Genomic DNA, 23,713 nt, shown 5'->3' with positions numbered 1-23,713 from the left:
CCGAGATGATTCGTCGTGCTGACCACACGACACCTCGTAATCTGCAGGCCTTCGGGCTGAGCAGCGGTCGCTTGGTATGCCAAGGCTTTTCAAGGGCTGTAGTGCCATGGGGTTTGGTTTTGGTTTACTTAACGTGTCAGTATGAATATTTGAACAGTTTGAGCATTATTTAAACAGTAATTTAATAGAGTCCCCTACTGTACAAGATAGTGTAAGTTAACTGCTAAGTTTAAAATGAGATATATTTGCTTAAAAAAAGGGTAGCACTGCCGAAGAAGCAAAGTGTTACAACAAAAACCTTTGTTTTGAAATTGAAAAGTGTAAAATTCAACGGTTTTAATACGGCCATCTTTTGACCTATTTCTTAAAACTCATTTAACCGCCTTTACACCCACAACCATCTAGTAACTCTAAATAAAAGGTTCATTTGAGTCTTTTTTATTCTCTGTCAGTCCCGGTATTAACGCATCCGTCTCAAACGGTAAATATAAGCAAGTTAATGAGTTTCAACATACGATTCGTAAGAATCCTAGTATGTAGTTTCGCCAGTTATTTGAGGGATGTCTTCCTGTACCAGTCCATCAGTAGGAAATTCCCTCACAGCAACCTGACTGTATGTCGCTGATAAGAATGATCGCAAATGGGACAATGCTTCACCCGTCAAAAATAAACTAGTTTTGTATTTACCTGAGTGATGGCAAATGGGACTGATCGCAAATGAGACTGATCGCAAATGGGACGACACCCAAGGGAGCGTGAGATTTTGGGTCGGGGGTATACAACTGGGGAAGGAGAACCAGTATCTCGCCCAGGTGTCCTAACCTATATGCTGAACATGGTCCTTGTGGGGGGGGGGGAAGATCGGAATAGGTAGACAATGAAGAGGAAAGGAAGCGGCCGTGGCCTTAAGTTAGGTACTGTCCCGGCATTTGCCTGGAGACCGAGCTCGATAGCTGCAGTCGCTTAAATGCGACCAGTATCCAGTATTCGGAAGATAGTAGGTTCGAACCCCACTGTCGGCAGCCCTGAAAATGGTTTTCCGTGGTTTCCCATTTTCACACCAGTCAAATGCTGGGGCAAATGCTGGGGCTGTACCTTAATTAAGGCCACGGCCGCTTCCTTCCCACTCCTAGCCCTTTCCTGTCCCATCGTTGCCATAAGATATATCTGTGTCGGTGCGACGTAAAGCAACTAGCAAAAAAAAAAACCTGGAGGAGAAGTGGGAAACCACGGTAGATCTCTTCAAGGGTGGCTGAGGTAGGAATCGAACACCCCTCTACTCAGTTGACCTCCTGAGGCAGAGTGGACCCAGTTCCAGGCCCCGTACCACTTTTCAAATTTCGTGGCAGAGCCGGGAATCAAACCCGGGACTCACACTAACTACTACACCACAGGGGCGGACTTCCTCTTTCCTGCCGTAAGTATTTCTTTTTCTGTCTCCCGTATTGTTGTAGTAGGTATAAGGCACGCCCTTTTAACAGCAAGGATAGTGTATTTTCGGTAAATTTCCCGTCCAGGGCCATATGTAACCATTTTGCAACACCGGGCCATTAACAATATGCCACCCTTGCGGGGGATGGGAAGATCGGAATAGGTGGACAAGGAAGAGGAAAGGAAGCGGCCGTGGCCATAAGTTAGATACGATCCCGGAATTTGCCTGGAGGAGAAGTGGGAAACCACGGAAAACTTTTTCGAGGATGTCCGGGGTGGGAATCGAACACCCCTCTACTCAGTTGACCTCTCGAGGCCTCATATGTGAAAATAATCGAATGAAATGGATAACCAATACACACATTAAAAACGTGAGAGAGGAATAAGAACACATAAATATAACTTCGGTAAAGCTGTGGTTTACTTCACTGACTAATGCGAGTTTGTTGCTGAAGGTAATGCACGACAGCAGCTAAGGTAAATACAGAGAAATTTCCATAGCTTACTAAAGTGACAGTAGAGGACTAATACATTCATTATTTGTCCATCTCTTTATACCATCACCAATTCATGACCATTGACTGCTTTCGCAAGGTAAACAATATTGTACATATGTTCGCATGATCTAAAATGATTTGATAGAATTTGAGGATTTTCTTGTAGAACGAAACATCTCATTCTTTGTTTAATATTGTGCATATTTTGCAGGTATGGTATAGTGTTATGTGGTACGTTTTGAACTATTGTGTTCGAAAGACTGAAAAGCATTTAAATTACATTGACTGCTGAAGAGATTTTCTTCGAACATTCTGTTGGGCAAAGCATCGACTATATCATAGTCTATGGATTTTAAGAGCTCACTCTCAATGCGCAGAACAGAAAAGTTCTGTAAGTTTCCATTATAAAGATAAGAAAGAAGATACTGTATGTATTGATTCGTCGCAATGAAGAAGTGAACGTTCGGCTCAAACTGTTCGATACAGGGGTGCACAGGCACGAACGCAAACTTACGTTGCCATTTGAGTATACATTTTACACACATTTTTGTCGAACATCCAACGGCCGTAGCCGTGTTGAAACACAGGATCCCGTGAGATCTCCGAAGTTAAGGAACATTGGGCGTGGTGAAGATTTGGATGGGTTGCCACGCGCTGTTGGTGGGGGTTAAGGGAAAGGAGGTTCGGAAAGGAACTGGCCACCCTACCGCACGTAAACTCCGGCTCAGGACACCTCTGCGGAGGTTCGGACCTGCCTTCGGGCAGAATACACCCTTACCTTTGTCGAACTAAACTGCGTGAAACAGGGGTTATGCCTTTAGAGACGGGAATATAGTCTAATCTTCTTTCTTGTGTTGCTACCGCTTTTACCCACACCTGTGGGGTCGCAGGTGCAAACTGCGTCGTACATGTGAATTTGGCCCTGTTTTACTGCCGGAAGCCCTTCTTGAAGCAAACCCTATACGGAGGGATGTGATCACTATTGCGTGTTTCTCTCGTGGTTGGTAGTGTTTATGTTGTCAGAATATGATGAGGAGAGTGTTGGGACGGACACATACACCCAGTCCCCGAGCCAGAAGAATTAATCAGAAGCGATTAAAATCTCCGACCCGGCAGGGAATCGAACCCGGGACCCTCTGAACCGAAAGCCTGTACGTTGACTATTCAGCCAACGAGCCGGACGACAATATAAGAGTTTGTGTCATGAGCGCGAGTGCTAAATTTATACATTTCTTACTTGTTATAATAAAAATCTTGATTTGAAAACTTGCCGGCTCAGGCAAGTACTTGTACTTGTGGAACACGACGGCTCACAAGAAAGCCGTCGCTACACACGAAACTTGTCTCTTTTCGCACCGAGGCCACCTCGACTATAATCCAGTTCTCTTTGTCTGCTAAATCTTTATCTCGGAGGCTGCTTGGACCCTCCGGAAACACCACCAAATATTATGCAATTATACGGAAACAAAAGTCGATGGCCGTACCATAATGAGATGCACAAAGCATGATGATGTGTAATATAGTTTGCCATTACTTTCCACACTGCGCCAGAATGTGTTATCGCTGCATGACCGGCCGTATGAGGAGTACATTTCGCAACGTTAAGATTCATTACTTGCGCTTCGAATTTCATTATTTAGCGTTAATATACTTCCACACCCGTCTAAGTCATAGGTGAGATAGAGACTACATATGCAAAAATACAACACCCGTCAAGAAATACCTAGTGGGCTAAATTAAACTGGCCAGGAAAATATTTCCAACAGGGATGATGCGGAATTGAACACCACAGAAGATGCTTGAAATGAAAAAGTGAGGATCCAGAAATCTTGACTCCGCTTCACTCCGAAACCACCGGCATAACTCAACACTGCCAAGGTTTGTTTGGACACCTTAACGCATGCGCAACGATAAATTTGTACGGATACAGATGCAGGCACTTTTTGGTAATTTTTTTTTTGCTAGGGGCTTTACGTCGCACCGACACAGATAGGTCTTATGGCGACGATGGGATAGGAAAGGCCTAGGAGTTGGAAGGAAGCGGCCGTGGCCTTAATTAAGGTACAGCCCGAGCATTTGCCTGGTGTGAAAATGGGAAACCACGGAAAACCTTGGTAATGTTTCGACACGACGATCACTTAATTCCCATTTGCACAGATAAACTGCGTTGAGATTTCTTTGGAATTCGTTCCATGCTTTCCTTCACTCGAGCTATGTTTTCCGGTGTTCGAACTCTTTTCGAATAGTTACAGTTTTCATTCGCTACAGAGCCCGTTTCACGCCATTTTGCCACTAAGTTTTGCATTGCAGAATTTGCTGGAGCGTTTGCTAAAACACTTCCTGTGTTAAACTCCTGCACAAACAATTCATACACTCGACAATGAAGGCCCACTTTTATCATGAACACTATTTTGTGTTGCATTCCACTGGTGACTAAACAGTCTGCTCCCCTCACTCACACGTAATGACACCGCGACGTACTCGGGAGATAGCGTACGTACAGACATCTGACAGCAACCGGTTAGTGCATCAAAATCGCGGCTTCCAGCATTTCCTGTTATGGGCAGTTCTATTGTTCATTAACAAGGGTCAATTCCGGGTGAGTCTTACAAATGTTTTGCGAGACCTTTTTATTTTCATCATCCTGTAGAAACAGAGTGCAGCTCTCTCTAGGAGCATTAATTCATCTGGTAATCATCAAAATAGTTGGTAAAACTGCAGAGATTTGTGCACTCGTCAAGATTTCCTACCATTATTGATGGTTTCTGGAGTTAGTTCTCGTCGTTGTACGGCCCATATTATTGCAACCTGGTGCGGCTAATAATTCCGAGTTAGGCCCTACACTATGACTCCTGAAGTACCATAGGTGGTCGGCTACATGGCGGCCTCTGAAAACGGCATGTATGCAGCCTTAGTGGTGTACGCTGTCGTAAAATTGTTAACGATGTTTTCTCCACCCCATATGGTATACATTATACCGAAGAGCATACATAACAATGGGGACCGCCGCGATTAGTGGCTCAGACGGTTGAAGCTCTGGCTTTCTGACCCCAACTTGGCAGGTTCGATCCTGGCTCAGTCCGTTGGTATTTGAAGATGCTCAAATAATTTAGCCTCGTGTCGGTAGATTTACTAGCACGTAAAAGAACTTCTGTGGGACAACATTCCGGCACTTCGACGTCTCCGAAATCCGTAAGAAGTAGTTAGTGGGACGTAAAGTCAGTAACATTATTATTAAGTAAGACCTGAATTCGGTCTGCAAGAACGCAAGCTCTATTAGTCCAAGAACGTCCCCGATATGAGATGGGCCGGGATGAGTGGCTCGCACGGTTCGAGTACTGTAGTTAGTGGGACGTAAAGCCAATAACATTATTATTATTATTATTATTATTATTATTATTATTATTATTATTATTATTATTATTATTATTATTATTATTATTATTATTATTATTATTAATATTATTATTATTATTATTGATATGAGGACCATTCATAAGGAGGGTCCTGATGAAATGAAATGGCGTATGGCTTTTAGTGCCGCGAGTGTCCGAGGACATGTTTGGCTCGCCTGGTGCAGGTCTTTTGACTTAACGCATGTAGGTGACCTGCGCGTCGTGATGAGGAGCCCCCGTGCCAGCAAAATTAACCAATGATGGTTAAACTTCCCGACCCTGCCGGGAATCGAACTCGGGAACCCAGTGACCAAAGGCCAGCTTGCTAACCATTTCGCCGTGGAGCCGGACAGGGTCCTGATAAAAATTAGAGATAGACGATTTTCTGCCTAATCCAATAGCACCTCAGACAATAATCATAATAATAATAATAATAATAATAATAATAATAATAATAATAATAATAATAATAATAATAATAATAATAATAATTTAATAATAATAATAATAAAAATGATAATGCTTCAGCTACCGTGCGCAGGAATTTTAATTTGACACCATCTGGTAATAATAATTATAATTTCGTGTGGCTATTTCTAGCCGGGTGCAGCCCTTCTAAGGCAGACCCTCCGGTGAGGGTGGGAGGCATCTGCCATGTGTAGGTAACTGCGTGTTATTGTGGTGGAGGATAGTGTTATGTGTGGTGTGTGAGTTGCAGGGATGTTGGGGACAGCACAAACACCCAGCTCCCGGGCCATTGGAATTAACCAATGGAGGTTAAAATCCCCGACCCGGCCGGGAATTGAACCCGGGACCCTCTGAACCGAAGGCCAGTACGCTGACCATTCAGACAACGAGTCGGACACCATCTCGTTTGAATACGTGTCAATTTTGACGTTCCGTTTTAGTCTACCGGACTTGGAGACATCGTACGATATGGAGTGACGAATAGACTTCTTCCCACTCTTCAAAAAACCGACTACATTTGCTAGCTTTGAAACCCCGATCTTGGGATCAGGAGGGTGACACTCTACCTCTGATCCACAGAGCCAGTACAGGAATGCGCCTCACAGCATGTCGTACTCCGTCTTCCTCGCTTAAACAGAACTGTCACTATTCGGTAAACTCACAATACGAGGGCGAATCAAAAAGTAAGTTACACTTCCATGTTATGACCATTTATGAAACCACCTTCACATAGGCAACACGGCTATGAGAGCATACACTACAATGTAAGTTCACTATTCCACAAGTCCCCAAGAGACTGTAAACATTTCTCGGAACGGTCAAACAACTTTCCGATTCCGGATGGGCCTACGTAGAAATCACCTCCAGCGCAGCTGCTTTCACTTCCTCACCGTTTTGGAATCGTCGTGCACCGAGATCCTTTTTCACCTAACCAAACACATGACAATCATATAACTGGGCGAGGTGGCCGTGCGGTTAGGGCCTCGCAGGTGTGAGCTTTCATCCGGGAGATAGTGGGTTCGAACTCCACGGTCGGCAGCCCTGAAAATGGTTCTTCGTGGTTTCCCATTTTCACACCAGGAAAATGCTGGGGCTGTATCTTAATTAAGGCCACGGCCGCTTCTTTCCCACTCCTAGGCTTTTCCTATGCCATCGTCGCCATAAGACCTACTGTACCTGTGTCGGTGCGACGTAAAACACATTGTAAAAATAATCGTATCGTGCTAAGTCTGGACTGTATGGGGGATATTGCCATACCTCCCACTTGAATCGCTGCAGCAGTTCGGCCGTTTGGCGGGCCGTGCGAGGTGTTGTGTTATCGTGTAACAAAATCAAACCGGCGCTCAATTTCCTCCGCCGCGTTTCTTTAATTGCCTTACGCAGCCGGTTCAACGTTTGACAATACGAAGCCGAGTTGATTGTCGTGCCTTTCGGCATAAATTCCCCGTGTACCACACCCTCCATGTCAAATACATTGTCGCCATTACCTTTCCTGCTGAAGTTTGGACCTTGGCCTCCTTTCGTGGTGGTGATGTGGTGTGCACCCTCCCCATCGATGTTCTCTTTGCTTCGGGGTTGAACTGGTGGACCCATGTTTCATCCCCTGTGATTATTTGTCGCAATAACTCGTTGCCCTCCACGGAATACAGTTGCAAAAATGCCATTGACGATTGGAAACATTGTCCCTTGTGAACATCGGTGAGCAGAGGTCGGTCCCATCTTTGACGCAGTTTACGAAATCCAAGGTGCTGGTGAACAACGGAGAACATATTGCCCTACGAAATGTTCAGTTTGTTGGCAATTTCCTGCAGTGTTACGCGCCGATTCTCTCCAATAATCCCATCCACACGGTCACCATTTGCAACGGTACTAAACGTTGCGGGCCTGCCTTCGCTATATTCGTCCGTGAGATCCGTGCGTCCGGCGTCAAATTGCTTACACCACTTTACAATACCTGGGCGAGAAATTCCACGCTCACTATATACAGCCGTGGTTTCACGGCGAATGTCCGTGCAATTGAGCCGTTTGGCCCATAGAAATCTGATCGTTGCACGCACCTCCAATTTGGAGTGAAAATCCAATTGACGCGCCATTGAGCCTAGCCCGCTCTGCACACATAATACAACGGGATACCACACCAACCTTCCTATCGAATGTGTCAGCAGTTACTGTTGCTTGCTCCCCATTGGCCACGGTCACAACACACAGCGTGCTCTCGCAGCGAGCTAGAGTAACTTGCGTTTTGATTCGCCCTCGTACTTTGCTATCTCTCCTTCAAGTCACGTTGTTCGATAAACCATTGTAATTTAGCAGTACTGTAACGATTTGTCAACGGAAGCTTTTGGGGATGGTGAAGAACTAGCAGTTAAGCTGATGTAAACAACAACAAACTGTTACAGAAGACATGGATTAACGTGTTACTGGTCACTAATGCTTCACGCACTCTGGAGATGTATCAGAACAGTCACTCTATGACAACCTTATAAGGTAAGGAATTCCTCGAACATTTATCTATATCGGATGTACAGAAATTTCTCTCCGGATAGTAGGCCTATATCCCTCTTCAAACCATTCTCTATCAACTCTCTGAAAAGTAGAAACAATGTGTCAAACCTACCGTAACATTTCTCGGAGTGGCGCATTACACCCGCACAAACCAAGAATGTAACTTCTGCAAAATCGTTAAATTTACGAAATGTAAAGTATGGCATTGTTCTATCCAAACGTGACATCCTTAAGACTTCAATAGACCACTGCCTAAACAGGTACTGATAAAATGATCAACAGCTGCTACCAATTACCATTCAACATAAGTCAGGTGTCGTTGTCTCATCCGATTTACCATAGTTGCACTAATGGGAGTAGTTAACAAGTATTGCTCTGTATCCTTGCCTTCGCTCATACGTCGCATTGAGATATCAAGGACAGCAATTTATTTTTACTTACGATTATGTTAGCTGTGTTATTCCTTCCCGGTCTACAAAGCCAAGAATAATGACCGAGAGGATTCGTCGTGCTGACCACACGACACCTCGTAATCTGCAGGCCTTCGGGCTAAGCAGCGGTCGCTTGGTTGGCCAAGGCCCTTCAAGGGCTGTAGTGCCATGGGGTTTGGTTTGGTTTTAGTTTTTGGTGTTAGTTCTTAATAAAGTTATTTGCTTTATGTCCCACGAACTAATTTTACGGTTTTCGGAGACGCCGAAGTGCCGGAATTCAGTCCCGTAGGAGTTCTTTTACGTGCCAGTAAATCTAAATAATATTACAAACTACAATCAACTCTTACGGAATGCACATAAAGGAAAGGGCAACAACAACCATCAAAGCGATATACAGAATTAAAGACCTCCAAAAACTTTATTTAAAAACAGCATGCTGCAACAAAGCCCAATTGCCACCTATTCCAATGAAATTATTTGGGAAAAGTTACCTATGGCTGACACTAGGGCTCTAGAGAAACTAAAAGCCCGATTTCTAAAGCGAGTATTAGGTGTGCCTACGAACACAAAGTCCAGGTTAATGTATGAATTTTGTAAAAAGCCATTCTATATTGAAGATCTAAGAATCAATCTGGTTCTGCCATTCAAAAGACAAAGCGCAAAGATAATTGAAGGCTGAAGAATGAAACGAGCCCAAATCGAGCTCGAATTCTATGCCATCGACGCCATGCTGGAGCGAAAATGGACAGAAGTGAACTACGAACAGCGACAGTCCATGGCTTCCACCATAAGCTTGCGACTAAGCGATTCCCTGAGGTGAACGACGAGTGTGTGTGCTGTCTATGTGAGGAAGTGTGTGATCGCTACCACATACTTAAGTGCAATAAAAGAACAAGATCGATCAACGAGTACAGTAGAGACAAATAACTATTAAACTCTTTGCACATTTGTGCGCATTTCACTTATTTTTATAAATAAAAACAATCTACCGACACGAGGCTGACGCATTTGAGCACCTTCACCTACCATTGGATTCAGCCAGGATATGACCTGCCAGGCTGGGTCAGAAGGCCAGCGCCTCAACCTTCTGAGCCACTCAACCCGACTGTTAGTTCTTAAAATATCGCCGCCATAAGCCCTACCTGTGCCAGTGAGACGTAAAGCCACTAGCAATAAAAAAAGTTCTTAAAATTCTTGAAACTTGTGCAAGTAACTAATGAAGAAATCCACACTTAGGATAGCTTTATAAATTCCCCATGGTCTTGTTTCGAACATTTTAGTTAAATTTCTTTCTTTCTTTCTTTCTTTCTTTCTTTCTTAATCTGCTTACCCTCCAGGGTTGGTTTTTCCCTCGGACTCAGCGAGGGATCCCACATCTACCGCCTCAAGGGCAGTGTCCTGGAGTGTGAGGCATTGGTTCGGGGATAAAACTGGGGAGGATGATCAGTACCTCGCCCAGGCGGCCTCACCTGCTATGCTGAACTGGAGCCTTGTTGGTGGGTGGGAATATTGGAAGGGATAGACAAGGAAGAGGGAAGGAAGCGGCCGTGGCCTTTACTTAGGTACCTTTTATGCTATTTGCTTTACGTCGCACCGACAGAGATAGGTCTTATGGCGACGGTGGGACAGGAAAGGCCTTAATTAAGATACATTTTCCTGGTGTGAAAATGGGAAACCACGGAAGACCATCTTCAGGGCTGCCGACAGTGGGGCTCGATCCCACTATCTCCCGAATACTGGATACTGGCCGCATTTAAGCGACTGCAGCTAAGTTAGGTACCATCCCGGCATTTGCCTGGAGGAGAAGTGGGAAACCACGGAAAATCACTTCCAGGATGGCTGAGGTGGGAATCAAACCCACCTCTACTCAGTTAACATCCCGAGGCTGAGTTGACCCCGTTCCAGCCCTCGTACCACTTTTCAAATTTCGTGGTAGAGCCGGGAATCGAACCCGGGCCTCCGGGGGTGGCAGCTAATCACACTAACCACTACACCACAGAGGTGGACTTCCGTTAACTGTTCCAAGTTTTATCTCAACATTTGCTTTAGTACGCGGGATTACACACTGTGCATAGATGCCATTCACTCTGCCCGACACACCAGTCCGGAAAGCTAGCGCCTGTTCCTTGTGTCTAATATTCTGTTGAGATGCAGTTCATTCTAATAAAAAACAATGAGATGCAAGTCCGTATCGACGACGCTCAAAACATCCCTTCCTTTTTTCGAAGGTGCTTTACAGTTCGTAATACCATTGCGTCCATTCTACTATTTTCATATACCTTCCATGGTATCTTCTCTCATCATTTTCAAACAACGTAACCATTTACATTAACCATATCTTCAACTGGAGTTTTTAACTTCAAAACTTGCTAAAGAGGCAATATTCAAAGCCAAGTGAATCGAAACTGAAAGAGATACTACGGCGTTGCTCTAGAGACCTATATTCAACTTGAGAATTCTCAGTATTATATACTATGTGGTGCTAGCAGCTCGGAATAGCTATACGAAAAAAATTGACTTGTTCAACGGCTGCCAAAGTCACCATTTCTCATCTCCGTAAACATACTTAACGCAGAGCAGTGGCGTACGCAAAGACAGGGGTGAGATCGGATTTAAGAAGCCCCCCCCCGGACCCCGAGATATTTGAACTTCTTTTATTATTTGAAACAAAGCAGCTAATTCTTTACTTAGGTTACCAGAATCAGTTTCTTTATTCCCTTCCACATACCTTCACGTAGTGCCAGAATGAAGACTCTCTACCTTATTCTATACTCCGGCTTTCCCTTGCCCAAAGGTCCATATATATACATTTCCCAGCCGTGTTATCTATCAACAGGAACCTAGATATTTTCCTATCGTATCCTTCATTCCGTTGTTATATTTCTCACATTACTTAATTTTCCCTCTGGTTATTTCATATTACCTTTCTTGTATCTAAGTGAATTTTCCTTTGTATATGTCGTTGTTCATGTAAATCTGTAAATTATAGTATTATACAGTTTATATTATGTATACTCGGGTCCTTGGTAAATGTTTTGAAATTTTTCCTTTTACATTAATAACTATTGAATATACTACGGATACTTGCAATTCGGCGTTATGTTGTTACTGATCCTAAATAAATAAATTTAATACAAAATAAATATTACTATTGAATTTCTTCGCTAGTTTCTTGCAATGAATGTAATACCTGCGACCAGAAATAATAATAACAGCCTAATATTAATAGTAGTGTACTACTACTACTACTACTACTACTACTACTACTACTACTAATAATAATAATAATAATAATAATAATAATAAAATTAACTTGGTCTGTGAGGCAGCTAATGTAAATGGAGCTTGCCCTTTTTCACTAGACCATCATAAAATGTTACGATTTGTGGTAAATAAATAATTAATAATAATAATAATAATAATAATAATAATAATAATAATAATAATAATAATAATAATAATAATCAAGTGTTGAGATCTACTGCTCTAGCTCTTTGCTATTCAGTTGCCGAATACTGCCCTTCAACTTGGCTGAACAGTGCTCATACTGCGAAGATTGATGCTCAACTAAATCAAACAATGCGCATCATAACCGGTTGTATTCGCTCTACAAACGTGGCCTGGCTGCCTACACTCAGTAATATTCCTCCGCCTTGCTTAAGAAGGTCTGAAGCTCTTCTAAAACTGTGGGAGAAGACCAGCCAGGACTCCAACCTCCCCGTTCACCAGGATATTACTCAACCTGTCCCTCCTCGACTTAAGTCTAGATCTCCACCCTGGCGCACTGCACTTACACTGGAAGAATCTGGGTTCTCCATCACGAACGCCTGGTTACACCAATGGCAGCAGTCTTCTGTTCCTAATCAACATCTTGTGACTCTACCTCATGTTCAACCTCCTGGATTCCATCTACCCAGACGTCAATGGAGGACTCTAAACGGGATAAGAGTCAATCAAGGAAGATGCGGCTATACGCTTTATAAATGGGGCTGGCAGATGTCTTCTGGGTGTGATTGTGGAGCTACCTCACAGACCATCCACCACGTAATTGCCGAGTGTCCACGGAGAGCATTTCAAGGTCCTTTGGAGGACATTCATAACGCAACTGAGGAGGCCTTGAAATGGATCAATGGACTTGATTTGGAACTATAGTCTTCTGCTTGTATATATTGTGTATATATTGTATTGTAATTGGAGGGTTGAAAAAGAATAACACTCGTGATAAGAAACTCAGTGACGATACCAGGAACCTGCTAAAGAGGAGGAGAGAAATGAAAATTCAGTCTGACTGTGACAAAATACAGTACTCCGAGCTGTGCAAAACCATAAGAAAGAGAATTAAAACCGACTTAAAGAAATTCAACGAAGATACTCTGAGAACTTGCTTATCTGGAAAAACAAGTTTGAAATCTGCTAAAAGGAAGCTACAGATCGGGAAGAAGCAATTAATTGCATTAGATGGGGACAACGGACGAATTACTGATAGGGAAGAACTTCTTGAGTTCATCAGGAACTTTTATAGCAAGTTGTACGAGAAGGCTGATGATAACCTGTCCTTGCCTGACTTATCCAACATTTCCCAAGTCCCGGAAGTTCTCCCATCTGAGATCAGACATGCTATAAACAGTATGAAAAAAGAATCAGTCGCAGGTAGCGATAACCTTTCAGTTAGCGTTCTCAAACTTGCTGGTGATGAAACTTTAAGCCACTTGGCAAAAATATTCACGTCTTGTCTACACAATGCATTCATCCCTCCATCTTGGAACAGAGCAATGATAATTCTCCTGCACAAATAAGGGAACATACATGACATCAGAAACTATCGTCCTATTAGCTTGCTTTCTGTCATTTACAAGGTTTTCACCAAGGTACTGACAAATAGAATCAGTTCAACGCTTGATTTTGCCCAACCAATTGAACAAGCAGGTTTCCGCCGAGGTTTTGGAACAATCGACCATATACTCACCCTTCGTGAAGTTATCAGCAGAAGTAATGAATATCAAATACCGCTCTGTCTAGCCTTTGTGGACTTTGAAAAGGCTTTTGACTCGGTGAGCCACGCTGCTGTTTTGCAAGCCTTAGCTGAACACGGCGTCGATGCTGCCTACATAAGAGTTCTCCAGCATATCTACGAAACCTCTTCAGCCTTCGTGAACATCAGTGTGCCAACCACGAATTTTTCCATTCAAAGAGGTGTTAAGCAAGGGGACCCCATATCTCCCAAGCTGTTCTCAGCCGTATTAGAAATGGCCATGTCAAAAATCAACTGGTAAAGCACAGGAATCAAAATCGATGGGAAAAGGCTGAACAATTTAAGGTTTGCAGACGACATTACACTTTTGGCCAACGACATCGATGAACTACAAACTCTAATACAAGATCTTGTCTCAACCTGTCAAAAAGTGGGACTATCCATGAACCTTTCCAAAACCAAAGTGATGCTTAACAAATGGGCCCCAGCAGGAAAGCTGCATGTGGGAAACACCATATTACAACAGGTCAATGAATTTGTCTATCTTGGGCAACTTGTAAACATGAAAGGGGACTTAAGACCGGAAATCTTCCGACGTATCAAACTAGGATGGCAAGCCTACGGAAGAAATTCTTCAATCTTCAAATCCAACATGCCACCCCACCTAAAGAAGATAGTCTTTGACCAGAGTGTTCTCCCCGTACTGACTTACGGTTGTGAAACCTGGACATTGAGCGAGTTTGTTAAGCAAAAACTCAGAACAACCCAAAGAGCTATGGAACGGTTCATGCTAGGCTTGACGAAGAAAGACAGGAAGAGAGCAGATTACATCAGGTCAGTCACAAAGGTCAGTGACATTTTAGAAAGGGTGTTTACCCTAAAATGGCAGTGGGCAAGCCATGTTGCTCGGAGAACTGATGGTAGGTGGACAAAGCTTGTGCTTGAGTGGTGTCCGAAAGATCATCTCAGACCAAGGGGAAGACCACCGGACAGATGGGATAAAGACATCCGGAAGACTACTGGGATCAATTGGCAGAACATCGCTCAAGACCGTCCCAGATGGAGAGACCTCATGAAAACCTACCTTTCTTCGGACTTAAAGAGGCCACATCGTAAAAACGATTGAATATGGCTGATAGTGATAGTGATATTGTATACTTATTTATATAATCTATCTGTGCACATCATACGATAAATAAATAATAATGTATCTACTTTATAGATATCAATCAATAAATATATTATTCTTGCTGAGAATTGCTGCTGAGATATTGCAATCAAAGGTTGCAGCTATCCCTGGTACCGTCCATCAGGAATACAATACAGATACTGCCCACGGGATTAGTCTGCCTCCTACCCTCAAAATAATTCCCCTACCTGGTACTACGTCGCGTTCGAGTTTGGGAAATATTAAAGCATATTGTAAAATGCAATTATTGTAAAATGAAATACAATCGATTATGTAACACATTGTTAATATATGTAAGACCGTAAGAGGTCCGCCTCTGTGGTGTACTACTTAGTGTGATTAGCCGCCACCCCCGGAGGCCTGGGTTCGATTCCTGACTCTGCCACGAAATTCTAAATGTGGTACGAGGGCTGGAACGGGGTCCACTCACTCTCGGGAGGTCAACTGAGTATAGGTGGGTTCGATTCCCACCTCAGCCATCCTGAAAGTGGTTTTCCGTGGTTTCCCATTTTACCTCCAGGCAAATGCCGGGATGGTACCTAACTTAAGGCCACGACCGCTTCCTTCCCTCTTCCTTGCCTATCCCTTCCAATCTTCCCATCCCTCCACAAGGCCCCTGTTCAGCATAGCAGGTGAAGCCGCCTGGTCGAGGTACTGGTCATCCTCCGCAGTTGTATCCCCGACCCAGAGTCTGAAGCTCCAGGACACTGCCCTTGAGGCGGTAGAGGTGGGCTCCCTCGCTGAGTCCGAGGGAAAACCAACCCTGGAGGGTAAACTGATTAAGAAAGAAAGAAAGAAAGAAAGAAAGAAAGAAAGAAAGAAAGAAAGAAAGAAAGAAAGAGTAGATGAATAGCCCAGCTGTCAGCAGATGTGAAAATATCGTGCACCGTGGATTTTATACTCTGAGACATTCCTTAACTTTAACTTACTCCATTCCACTCCCACACCCCTGCCAGAGTGTGGGAGAAACGAAACTACCTGCTCTGTTTCTTGAAATATATTTTGGTATGTAATGTCTCGTAGGGTACTGACACATCAGTTTGAGTTTTACATTCATTGCAGAACATTCGACTTCACCAATTCATATTCTTCTTCTTATTATTATTATTCTTAATACGTACCTTTATTATATCGTTAATCGACGATCGAGATGATTAAGCGATCGCTAAGTTCTGTTGCGAATTTCTTTTGCCGAAAGTCGCTTATTGACCTTCGAGAAAATCGTGAAAATTTTCCCAACTGGCAAGTACTTCGTGGCAATGCATCAACAATGTTAAGGAGGTTCTTTCATAGGCCATTATCGTATGTCATTTCGAAGTATTAACTGGTACTGAATCTACATCGAAATCACTCGATAGCTTTGAAACACTCGACGATATTGAAGTGCATTTGAATCATCTGCAAGTGGCGAGTGTATTTCTCTTGCCTTTCTCTTGTATGTCTCACTTGTCCAATGAAAATATTGGATATCTCGAACAATGTCTGGGAACCAGCTCCAAGATTTGTGTTTCCACAAAACAAAAAGGAAACTACGACATCCCTTTAAATGGCTTTATCACTGGAAGTAGCTTGCATACTCCGAATTGAAGGGGGGGGGGTTTGTGAATTTTGTGCATTCTTTGCTCCGAATGACGGTGCAGGATCTGGTGCGTAACTCTTAGGCCAACCATGTGCAGTAAAATTTGTAAAATGGAAGTTGTTTTCAGAACACGAAAAATGCTCCTATTAAAGAAGATGTTTGGAGGTTGCTAGCAACTTGTCTGATATGTCGTGTGGTAAGAATAAGTCTCTAGATGTGCTGCTACTGTCGACCAAAATATGATGTGTACTCTAGTTTGGAGATTTTTAATGAAATAATGAGTGGGCTTACGAAACATCTAATTACACTATCATTTTCCTCGTTTCATTTCATGATAGTTTGTGTAGGTTTAACATTTTAAATTTATATTTCAAATCCTTTTATCACAGTGTAATTTGTTCCTAAGTCGCTGACTAACTTTTGAAACATGTAATCTGAATTTAACTTGAAAAATCTGAATATCTGCATTTAACATGGAAATTATGAAAATTAACATTCATTAAATAAAATGCACAACCGTCGGACCTTGTACCCACACTTATTTGTTACCTGCTTACTTACACATACGTTATTTGAAGGGCGTCAGCTGCCACTCAGTGCAGCAATAATAGAATGAGACTCTTGACCATCTCTAGGGTGTGGGGTAATAAGCTTACTTTTGACAACATACCATATAAGTTCTGGGAAAAGGAGATTGGCGTTCGGTTTCCCCATTAATTTTGAGGTTAAGATATTTTACTGTCATTGAAATAAAACTATAAATTCGTTTGATAGAACAAAATATATTCTTTAAATAATATATAAAAAATTGTGAGTCTTGTTGCGATAAAACAGATGAGAATATGAAATTATGACATTGCAACTGAAAGAAACTAGGCATGAATTTGAATTCTTATTGACCGAACATTTAACAATTTATACGAAATATTTCCCTCACTGATTCACTTGACTGTAGCTTCAACACTTTGAGTGTAATTACGACGTATTCCTTTGATCTGGTGTTTACTGTAGATGTATCACGCCTAACTTGGTGATACATCCGTGTGACTGCTTCTTCTCTATATCATCTGACTTCTTTGTAAGTCAATATCGTATTACCTCATAGCACGTGGTATCCCTCTCTGACTCCATGGTAAGCCCTTGCTTCCGTGTCTTCAACTAAGTGACCGACCAACCTTTGGCCTCACTCTCTCAATGACCAATAATTAATGGCTTACTGAGTCTTCTCCATCTCTCGTTCACACTCGTTGACTGGCTGACTGAAGCCTCTTCATCTCGTAGACTTCTTCACTGTTCGGCTTCCGTTTAACTAATGACTGTTCACTTATCCATTTTTTACTTCTTCACTGTACTGCGTCCATTTAAATAATGACTGTTCACTTATCCATTTTTTACTTCTTCACTGTACTGCTTCCGTTTAAATAATGACTGTTCACTTATCCATTTTTTACTTCTTCACTGTACTGCTTCCGTTTAAATAATGACTGTTCACTTATCCATTTTTTACTTCTTCACTGTACTGCTTCCGTTTAACTAATGACTGTTCACTTATCCATTTTGGCTTCTTCACTGTACTGCTTCCGTTTAAATAATGACTGTTCACTTATCCATTTTTTACTTCTTCACTGTACTGCTTCCGTTTAAATAATGACTGTTCACTTATCCATTTTGGCTTCTTCACTGTACTGCTTCCGTTTAAATAATGACTGTTCACTTATCCATTTTGGCTTCTTCACTGTACTGCTTCCGTTTAAATAATGACTGACGCTACAATATGCACCCACCTTTTATAGACGTTGGTTGACACAGCTACGTAATCTCCAGAAATAACAATGACATACTCCCACAACGCCTCAAACTGTTGCATGTAATGTTGAAATCACCTGGGGCGGCTCAGTGCTAAGTGAGCACGATGACGTAGCCATGACGCGGCGATGACTTGGCAGAATCGCCAGCATTATTGCACAATGTAACGATGCCATATCCAACATCTGATATATAACAATTCTCACTGTACATGTATTGAGTGTTATTTTACACACACGTATATATGCATACATCTAAGTACAATCCTGCAAGCGACAAGCATTGTAAATTGAATTGAATAAGAATTATAACAAAATAATAGTAATCTCACAGATAAAATAATAATAATACGGACATAATAATAATAATAATAATAATAATAATAATAATAATAATAATAATAATAATAATAATAATACAGATATTATCTTGTAACGGGATTTGAACAGTTACAACAAATGTGCCAGTTTTTACGCGTGTGTCAGCCATGCGTCGATTTTAAGACATTGTTTCTCCAAAATCCATCTGACCGAACCCAAATTTAATGCAATATACAATGGAATGTGTTATATTCAGTTTATAAAAATAAGATTTTTTTGTACCCAAGAATAAAGGTTGTTATCAATTTTGTAACGTATCGTTCAGGGTCGGGATCTTAGGAAAATTGCGTTCTTGGTCGTGTTGTGATCTTTATATATCCATGGTTATATTGTCTTTGAAATACGTAAATTAATTCCCTTTCTTTATATCAGTTTGTGGACTATTTGTATTGGGTAGAATAATATTGATACGTAGCCGGCCGATGCGGGGAAGTCTTGCGACGTTGTTGCGATAGTCCAGGACACCACGCCATGCCACTCCTCGCTCGGAATTACAAGTTGCGTGTACAGTAACATTAGCTTCACCGTTTGTTGCAGCTACGCAAACGAATCTAGAGAACAGAAAGAAAATGTATTAGTTTGTGGTAAACAGCGTTCGCACTTCGAGGCCATGGGGACTCGGGACGAATACAAGTCGACGAATAACCTGGAGCGAAGTACTATTTACCAGAGTTATCAATGTAAGATACTGTATTATACAGCAGGATTACTGTGAAGGCAAATATCGTTACAATGCAAGGAAACGAGGTTCACAGGAAGTTTTGAAGAACGTTTCGAAGCGAGTTGTGTAGTTCAATAAATTTGTTCAAAAACGATAATCTTGTGGCAAATATATGTATTCTTTCTCGCTTTTGTTTTTCCTTCTCAGTTACACCAAAGATCCGGCCGCAGGGGAGGAAGCTGTGTCCGGTCTCTGGATACCGGTATATTATTTTCTCAAGTCTCCCAAGCCCTTTGACAAGTGTACACAGAGAATGGAAAATGCCGAGGGTCTTATTCTGTACTGAGGCTGTGATGTCATCACTTAACTCGCTTTGTAAGAAATCCTTAAGCATGCTGATCACCTCATATTGACCCTTTCTATCAACAGTTTCATCGTACATATAAAATAATGATTTACCTCTCTTTCCAGAGGGTATACAAAAGTTATACCATCACTGCCTTTTATAAAATATGTCTCCATTCGAGCATTGAACTATAGCCGCTCCAAGAAACTGTCAGCTACAGGATCTGTTGGGTTTATGCACGGACAGAAACAGTGAAAACCCCGACAGCTCCATTTACACTCCTACTACGCACCAAATCAGTGGAGCAGTACAGTTCTTCCATCGGCAGATAGAGGTTTTTTTAAATGATAGCTTACAGGAAAAAAGCCCAACGAAATGGGCCAAAAAGTGGTGCTGTCTGTTTCTTGCGCCGAGCTCTTCAATTATGGAAGTGTGCAACGACATGGTTCTTCGATATCCCATTAAAGAACTTAATATCTCCAGTTTCTTCACCATCCTGGTAGAGGTAGCGGAACATAACTCCGAAAATATTGGGATTGCGCCAATGTTTATAGGACATTTAGGCCTATTTCTTCGCTTTTTGCGTGCTGCTTCCTCAGTAAATATTGGAACCTTTTTCAAGAACACCCAATATATATACTCTCTCACTTAATATATACCAGAAGAGAGAGACCTCTATGCGAAATAATATCCACATTATTTTTAATACACCGGGCGAGTTGGCCGTGCGGTTAGAGTCACGCAGCTGTGAGCTTGCATTCGAATCCCACTGCCGGCAGTCCTGAAGATGATTTTCCGTGGTTTCCCATGTTCACACCAGGCAAATGATAGGGTTGTACCTTAATTAAGGACACGGCCGCTTCCTTCCCACTCCTACGCCTTCCCTATCCCATCGTCGCCATGTACCTATCTGTGTCGGTGCGACGTAAAGCAAATAGCAAAAATATTTTAATTTATTTTAATTTATTTTAATACAGGGACGAATAGCGGGGAAGAAGGGTGAGAGTGAGGATTGGTAAGAAGCGTGAAACAGATGTGGCCCCAATATTAGGAGCAAATAGAAGACTATAGGGACATTTAACTAATCCACAGAGGCTTGTAGATTGAACGCTTATAGACTTAATAGCCTATAATTAAAATGTCCTATTCTTCTTATTCTTCTACTTCTGCGATTTACATCAGGAATGCGAAAATTTTAGAAAATAAATGTCCATTTCTAGCGAAGCCCATGGCCCACAATTTCACCCTCCCTACTCCAAAAAAAAAAAAAAAAAAGATTGCGGCGTTCATTTGTAGAGGCAAAGGTAGCTGGACAAACACCTAATCACTGTACCCCACTTAGCGCTGAGGTTACAGATAGTCGAAGCCTTTACCTTCCACTCTTCCAAGAGTCTTCATGACATTATTATTTTTTAATTATTATTATTATTATTATTATTATTATTATTATTATTATTATTATTATTATTATTATTAAAAAGTGCACTCTAATTGGAATATATAGCTACGCCGATCTTTCCTTACAGTAGAATTTCAAATACTTGTATTTTCTAACTGACGGATTCCTTATCCTACTGGTATCCCTTGAAACCGTGCAGAAGTATTTTTCCTAAATTAAATCGACACTAGAATAAATAACATTACTTTGAGTTACATTATTTGTTTCTTTGAATAGAATGAAATGCAATGCGTTGTTGTATACTTACAAATATCTATAATACTGCAATTCTCAAGAAAACACCAGTTCTGTACAAGTGTATACTTTCATGATACACATACATGTAGAAATAAAAACAGACATGCACTGAAATCAAACTTTCTTCTTTACATCAATTAAGATTTGAAATGAACAACGCTCTTTGGACACTCAGTGCATGACGGCATTGCTCAACGTGTCGTAAAGTAAGTGGTCCCTAGTTACACATCAAAATGGTTACGTGCTAATTAAGCACCTTAATGGGGATTATTGCCAACCCTCGCATAGATAAGAGCTTCACAACGCCTTGTTATGCTTCTAAGAAGGAGCCGCTAGTTCAGTTGAAGCAGATATCCCCACTCTTCCAAGAGAGCTTCAACAAGGGCTTCTAGTGTTAAGGGTGGTGGATTTTTTACTCGTATGTGTTGCTCTAGTTGGTCTCGGACTTGTCCAATCGGATTGAAGTCAGGACTTCCGGATGGAGACTCCATTCGTTGCATGTGGTGGTCTTAAGGGAATCTCCAGACGATGTTGGCATTGTACGCTCTAGCATTAATATGCATGATCACTGCGTTATCTCGAAGTTGTCTCACTTGGGGAATTACATATGGCACTACATTCTCGTGAGTGTATCGTTGAGCAGTTAACGATCCACTGCGAATGATCAGGAGATCGGTTTCCGAGTGAAGACTTACGCCTGCCCACACAATAACAGATCCTTCTGAATAAGAAACAGTAACCTGTACAGCTCTCAGGTGTAATCCCTCCCCACGTCTTGTCCAGACTGACAGACATGATATAACGCGAGACGGGATTCATCGGAGAACCTCAATAAAGTATTAAAAACCGCCACGATGCGTGTGACATATATTTCGTTCAGTCAGTTTAAATATCGGAAGCGCGTTTGCGTGTTTGGTCCTTCAAAGGATAAGAAAATTGCCGACAACCACAGCCTCCAAGAAAGAACTTTATAGTAGTCGTAGAACGTACCAACAAGTGTCTGTAATTGAGTAAGCAAAGTGGTTTGCATGCTGAGATGGCGCAATAGCGTGACCACCACAATTATCCTGATACAGTATCTGAGATGGCTGGTCAGTTCCCTATTCCCATTCATCACTGCCTTTTAACTTCGACTTCTATTAGCAAAACAGGAGGTGAACGATTCATTAAACCGCTATCATCTGCTCAGCGTAAATTCGTAACCAGTATTTGACATGTAGAACAACAGTTTCAAGTGGGATGCCATAAAATATTGTTTCCAGATATTGTTAGTTCCTCCACTGTAGACATGTTCTGAGAATTCACGCACATGAATTATTATTATTATTATTATTATTATTATTATTATTATTATTATTATTATTATTATTATTATTGTGTGCCCCACGATTTAGGGGTAGCGTTCCTACCTCTTACCCGCAGTCCCCGGGTTCGATTCCCGTCCAGGCCATGGATTTTTAGCTATTTAAGCTATTAATGGACGAAATACTATCGTATGTACTGCTATATAGAGAAAAGAAACGAAATAAAGGAACTGCTATTATTGTTTCCCGTTAATATTGTTAGTGTATTCCAAAAAGCTACTGTGCTTATAGGGCCTAAGTTCTTAGCGATTTAAAAAAGAAAACGTAGCAGACAATGAAGGGATACGAACCACTGAAATTTATACAATCTCACATATACTGTACATAGAGCCCCTACCAACTAAACTGATCGCATAACCTCCATTTAGCGATGAGGTATGTTATTGACGGCTTTATCGGAAAGATAACTGTTCCTTCTAGAAACAATTTCCTGCGCTTTTTTTTTTTTTTGTTATGCGTTGGTCTACAAATTGGATCTCAGTGATGTTTACAAGCCAGATGCTATGTATGATTATATTTCATGGCTATTACCGTACTGGTTTATCCTGATTGGTGGGTCTCTAATGTGGCGGATTCTTCTATTTTAGCTAGCGTCCATTTTTGGGGGGGATGAGTTCCCATACTCAATGCTCAGAGAACAGTTTCAGCTATCTGGTGTTAAGAGAATTATGATTTCTCAGCTTTGCACTAAGGCAGACCTGTCCGCACATTGGACTCATAGTTCTTGTATAGAGTAATGAGTTCATGGATATGATATTACTCCACGGGGAAGCAAGATGTAATGCATGGCGCATGACTCTTATACCAATTCAGTGGGAGCCGCAATAACAAGACCGAATTGGCAGACTACTTTTGCATACTGACCATCGACCCAAGCCAGCCCTATGAAATAGTGCTGTACATCACGTCCGTGCTTCATCATCTGATACTGTTAGAAGATTAAGCCTGGCAGGTGATTTATCCACAAGCAAGTCTGTTGGTGGACTGACACTT

The sequence above is a fragment of the Anabrus simplex genome, chromosome 2 (assembly GCF_040414725.1).
Source record: "Anabrus simplex isolate iqAnaSimp1 chromosome 2, ASM4041472v1, whole genome shotgun sequence".
Lineage (NCBI taxonomy): Eukaryota > Metazoa > Arthropoda > Insecta > Orthoptera > Tettigoniidae > Anabrus > Anabrus simplex.
This window is presented reverse-complemented; position numbering follows the sequence as displayed.